The sequence below is a fragment of the Coregonus clupeaformis genome, unplaced genomic scaffold (assembly GCF_020615455.1).
Source record: "Coregonus clupeaformis isolate EN_2021a unplaced genomic scaffold, ASM2061545v1 scaf3116, whole genome shotgun sequence".
Taxonomy (NCBI): domain Eukaryota; kingdom Metazoa; phylum Chordata; class Actinopteri; order Salmoniformes; family Salmonidae; genus Coregonus; species Coregonus clupeaformis.
In genome coordinates, this window is record NW_025536570.1 from 32501 (window position 1) to 38944 (window position 6444).

A 6444-nucleotide genomic window follows, 5' to 3' on the forward strand; every position below is an offset into this window, starting at 1 on the left:
ACTGGGGCGAAGGTTCACCTTCTAACAGGACAACAACCCTAAGCACACTGCCAAGACAAAGCAGGAGTGGCTTGGGGACAAGTCTCTGAATGTCCTTGAGTGACCCAGCCAGAGCCCGGACTTGAACCTGATCGAACATCTCTGGAGAGACCTGAAAATAGCTGTGCAGCGACGCTCCCCCATCCAACCTGGCAGAGCTTGGAGAGGATCTGCAGAGAAGAATGGGAGAAACTCCCCAAATACAAGTGTGCCAAGCTTTTAGCATCATACCCAAGAAAGACTCTAGGCTGTAAATGTGATATTTCCGTTTTTTAATTTGTTATAAAGTAGCAAACATTTCTAAAAACCTGTTTTTGCTTTGTCATTATGGGGTATTGTGTGTAGATTGTTGATGGGGGGACTATTTAATCCATTTTAGAATAAGGCTGTAAAGTAACAAAATGTGGAGAAAAAAAATCAAGGGGTCTGAATACTTTCCGACTGCACTGTAAATATGTTTTTGGGGGGATGCCACTTCTTGCCAATAGGGGGCAGTAATACATAAGGTAATGCATCAGGCGATAGGTCAGGTTAGGTTTAAATTATACATTGGTTAATGGACCAATAACAAACCTCTCTACCAATGGAGAGCAATAGTAATAGTGTATTTCTGTAGGTACTAACTCCGCCATGGTTCATTGGACAAAGCCTATGGGGAAATGAATGGAATTGATGTAGTGTGGTTGGATAAAAGGCTGTCAATAAGGTCTGTGGTAAACACAGGCTTAGAAGATCTTATACGTTTTGTTCTATGAGATCATTTTCATCAGCTTCATTCATTTATGTAATCAGATAAAAAAAAATTTAACACAAAGGCTTCATAATTCATAAAGGTCATGTTAACTGATTGATATCTCATAGAACAAGACATATCAAACTGCATTGTTGGTTAAGGGGGCTTGTTAGTAAGCATTTCACTGTAAGGTCAACAACCTGATGTATGGCGCATGCGGCAAATAACATTTGATTTGATCTACTAAGCCTTTGTTAACCTCTGACCATATTTTCAGCGTTTATCCCAAAACCCCTATTCTTTCCCATTAATTTTCCCCATAGGAAATATACCATAGCTGAATGAACCAGAGGTAACTCATTTCCATGTTTTTTAGGCCTACAATCTGGCCAGCTCTATAAACAGCTAGTTTTCAGTGTTCCCCTCCCCACCTAGACCACTCGCAGACAGTCCTAAATTCTTGCTTGAGAAATAGTTTTTTTTGCTAAAAAAGCATTTTTTTTCTCCATTTGAATGGAAATCTATTACAGTAAAGTACTTCATTAATTGTTAACCAGAAATGATTTGATATTGATGTAAAAATGCCTGCATTGGGTCTTTAAAGCTAGAATCCTTAGTTGCTACATCCATTTTTGGACTATGAATTAATTATATACTGTATACTGATTCATTCTTGAAGTACCTGGTCAATATAATGGATAATCTGAGAGCAGCCACTATAGTACCTGGCCAATATAATGGATAATCTGATAGAGCAGCCACTATAGTACCTGGTCAATATAATGGATAATCTGAGAGCAGCCACTATAGTACCTGGTCAATATAATGGATAATCTGATAGAGCAGCCACTATAATACCTGGCCAATATAATGGATAATCTGATAGAGCAGCCACTATAGTACCTGGCCAATATAATGGATAATCTGATAGAGCAGCCACTATAGTACCTGGCCAATATAATGGATAATCTGAGAGCAGCCACTATAGTACCTGGTCAATATAATGGATAATCTGATAGAGCAGCCACTATAGTACCTGGTCAATATAATGGATAATCTGATAGAGCAGACACTATAGTACCTGGCCAATATAATGGATAATCTGATAGAGCAGCCACTATAGTACCTGGTCAATATAATGGATAATCTGATAGAGCAGCCACTATAGTACCTGGTCAATATAATGGATAATCTGATAGAGCAGCCACTATAGTACCTGGCCAATATAATGGATAATCTGATAGAGCAGCCACTATAGTACCTGGTCAATATAATGGATAATCTGATAGAGCAGCCACTATAGTACCTGGCCAATATAAGGACAACGTGGCAGGTTAGGAGAACTAACACAGCAGGTTAGGAGGCAAACTAACACAGCAGGTTAGGAGAACTAACACAGCAGGTTAGGAGAACTAACACAGCAGGTTAGGAGAACTAACACAGCAGGTTAGGAGAACTATCACAGCAGGTTAGGAGAACTAACACAGCAGGTTAGGAGAACTATCACAGCAGGTTAGGAGAACTAACACAGCAGGTTAGGAGAATGAACACAGCAGGTTAGGAGAATGAACACAGCAGGTTAGGAGAATGAACACAGCAGGTTAGGAGAACTAACACAGCAGGTTAGGAGAATGAACACAGCAGGTTAGGAGAACTAACATAGCAAGTTAGGAGGAGAACTAACACAGCAGGTTAGGAGAAATAACACAGCAGGTTAGGAGAACTAACACAGCAGGTTAGGAGAATGAACACAGCAGGTTAGGAGAACTAACACAGCAAGTTAGGAGGAGAACTAACACAGCAGGTTAGGAGAACTAACACAGCAGGTTAGGAGAACTAACACAGCAAGTTAGGAGGAGAACTAACACAGCAGGTTAGGAGAAGTAACACAGCAGGTTAGGAGGAGAACTAACACAGCAGGTTAGGAGGAGAACTAACACAGCAGGTTAGGAGGAGAACTATCACAGCAGGTTAGGAGGATAACTAACACAGCAGGTTAGGAAGAGAACTAACACAGCAGGTTAGGAGAACTAACACAGCAGGTTAGGAGGAGAACTAACACAGCAAGTTAGGGGAGGAGAACTAACACAGCAGGTTAGGAGAACTAACACAGCAGGTTAGGAGAAGTAACACAGCAGGTTAGGAGAACTAACACAGCAGGTTGGAGGAGAACTAACACAGCAGGTTAGGGAGGAGAACTAACACAGCAGGTTAGGAGAAGTAACACAGCAGGTTAGGAGAATGAACACAGCAGGTTAGGAGAACTAACACAGCAGGTTAGGAGGAGAACTAACACAGCAGGTTAGGAGAACTAACACAGCAGGTTAGGAGAACTAACACAGCAGGTTAGGAGAACTAACACAGCAGGTTAGGAGAACTAACACAGCAGGTTAGGAGAACTAACACAGCAGGTTAGGGGGAGGAAAACTAACACAGCAGGTTAGGAGAACTAACACAGCAGGTTAGGAGGAGAACTAACACAGCAAGTTAGGAGGAGAACTAACACAGCAGGTTAGGAGAACTAACACAGCAGGTTAGGAGAACTAACACAGCAGGTTAGGAGAACTAACACAGCAGGTTAGGAGAACTAACACAGCAGGTTAGGAGAACTAACACAGCAGGTTAGGAGAACTATCACAGCAGGTTAGGAGAACTAACACAGCAGGTTAGGAGGAGAACTAACACAGCAGGTTAGGAGGAGAACTAACACAGCAAGTTAGGAGGAGAACTAACACAGCAGGTTAGGAGGAGAACTAACACAGCAAGTTAGGAGGAGAACTAACACAGCAGGTTAGGAGAACTAACACAGCAGGTTAGGAGGAGAACTAACACAGCAGGTTAGGAGAACTAACACAGCAGGTTAGGAGAACTAACACAGCAGGTTAGAAGAACTAACACAGCAGGTTAGGATGAGAACTATCACAGCAGGTTAGGAGAACTATCACAGCAGGTTAGGAGAACTAACACAGCAGGTTAGGAGAACTAACACAGCAGGTTAGGAGAACTAACACAGCAGGTTAGGAGGAGAACTATCACAGCAGGTTAGGAGAACTAACACAGCAGGTTAGGAGACTGAGATTAAGGTTAGGAAAAGGGTCAGGCTTAGCTAAAATGCTACATTTGTCAACAACTGTTGTCCCCAACGCAACCACTAGACAGAGCTGTAGGCCTACTCCATCTAGCCACAACGGTAGAAATGTAAACAAACCATCGGAGTTGTGCCTGTTGCCATAGAAATAGAGGACTCATCAGGGATATAACGGTTTTAGCATGGACATTGCGCTTGAGGCTTTCCACCATTTTAAAGTAGTCAACTGGATGGGGATTCCTGTGAGTTGGGAGCAATCAGCCAATGAAGAAGAAGAAAATGTACTACTTTAAAATGGAGATAGCCTGAATGGCTCTGCCCATGCTGTCCCAGATGCTATAATGGCACAGATACAAAGATGAGTCCCTTTATCTCTATGGCCTGTTGTTCACACACATATCTGCCCTCTCATTGGCTAGATGGTCCCATCGGCTCTCGCCTCCTCCCGCCTGCCTTCCATCTTTGAGGACATGCCTCCTCCCGCCTGCCTTCCATCTTTGAGGACATGCATCCTCCCGCCTGCCTTCCATCTTTGAGGACATGCATCCTCCCGCATGCCTTCCATCTTTGAGGACATGCATCCTCCCGCCTGCCTTCCATCTTTGAGGACATGCATTTCCGTTGTTAGAGCGGTCACTTGAGTATCTTCTCAATATAATAGACAATCTTTGCTTGTATGCAGGAACATTGGTACATTGTGGGAGGCTGCCTAGAGAGACTACTGATGAACAAGCTAGGCCTATTTGAAACATCGCCATCTCCTGGCAGCATTTACCAGACAGATTCAGAAGCTTGAAAACCCCATTAGATTTTTTGCCCCAAAGTATAGAAGGAAAAAAAACTAACTGAACATAGTTTATGATTGTTTTTATTTTATTTTAGTTTTGGAGTCAATGATAATAGTTTCAGTATAGTTTTAGTTTTTCAAATGGGTTTCTTATATTGTATTATTTTAGGTTCAGATTTGGTAACATAATTACGAAGTTTTAATCAGTTAATAATTCACAAATAAAAATGTATATCAGTAAAAACACTACCTAATTGTTACATCTACTTTTTACTTGTTACGTCTGTGAACTTTCATTATCCTCCCTCCTGATGAGGAGAGAAATTAGAAAATATCTTAAATATACTGTGTGTTTTTGTGGTAACGGAATTACAAGGCAATGTTTCTTAAAAACTTACAGAAGGCAAATAATTTATCCCAAACTAAATATAAGTGTTGTATTAGTTGGCTATTAGGGGTCTTCACTTTAACATTATTGTGTTTTGATGTATTTCTAATACCTTTTTAGACTTTTTCTGGTAGATGTTTTCGAAGACCTATTACTTATGCATCATTTTTAAGATGGAAAATGGTTGAAAAATGTATCTATGCCTTCTGATTTCCTCAAAACACAGACTCTTAAGCTTTCATTTGATACCCAATTTGATATTCTCCTATGACCTTCACATGTTGGTGCTCATGGGTCCTTTTACATGGAAATTACCTTATGCAGAAAAATGTCCAATGATGGAAAAGTTTGTTTGTCTGGCAAGTGCATTTGATAGTGCCTGAGCTTGGGTGTACTCATTAGTGAACACCGTACCAAACCGTAGCAAAATGTTTCAACAACAAGACTTTCTATTGGACAAATTCTGGTAGGTCCCTAGTGGTGGGATGGGCAACTTTGATGTGGGTGGGTGCCACAAAAAAAAACAGAACTCATCATGGGGTGCCGCAGTGTCTTTGCGTACCCACATCCATAATAGTTTTCATGTTCATTTCCTGCAATTCTACACATTTCGCCATGAGGGCGGAGAGAATATTTCGCAATTTTCTAACTAATTTCGCCATGAGGGCGGAGAGAATATTTCGCAATTTTCTAACTCATTTCATGCAATTCTACACATTTTGCCAAAGGGTGGAGGCAAATGTTTGCCGTTTTTAATATGATAACTGACGATCAATGGTCCCCACCCGCGGTCTGTAATTCAGTAACCTACCAATCTAAAAACAAATGTAGCTGACATGGGCTAATTGAGTGACTGCTGAGGCACAACCACATTTCCAAATTGCACCTCGTGTGTTCTATTATTCTAACGGTCAACAGCAAGTTGAGACCCAGACTGAGTTCCAAAACAACGTCTTTTATTATTGGTCCGCGGGACTACAAAAGGTGGGTCGCGGCCCGCCAGTTGCCCATCCCTGGTTTAGTGAATACACCCATGCAGCGCTTGAGTTCCCTTGAGGTGCGATCAGTTTATCTCGCCCGGGGCACCGGGGTTTTGCATTCAGAGAAAAGGTGTGCTGCCGATTCAACCTGTGGTTAACAATGCGCGTACGTGAGCCGGTAAATGTCTCCCGAGTGGCGCAGTGGTCTAAGGCTGTGCCACTAGAGATCCTGGTTCGAATCCAGGCTCTGTCGTAGCCGGCCGTGACCGGGAGACCCATGGGGCGGCGCACAATTGGCCCAGCGTCGTCCAGGGTAGGGGAGGGAATGGCCGGCAGGGATGTAGCTCAGTTGGTAGAGCATGGCGTTTGCAACGCCAGGGTTGTGGGTTCGATTCCCAAGGGGGGCCAGTATGAAAAAATAAACTGTAA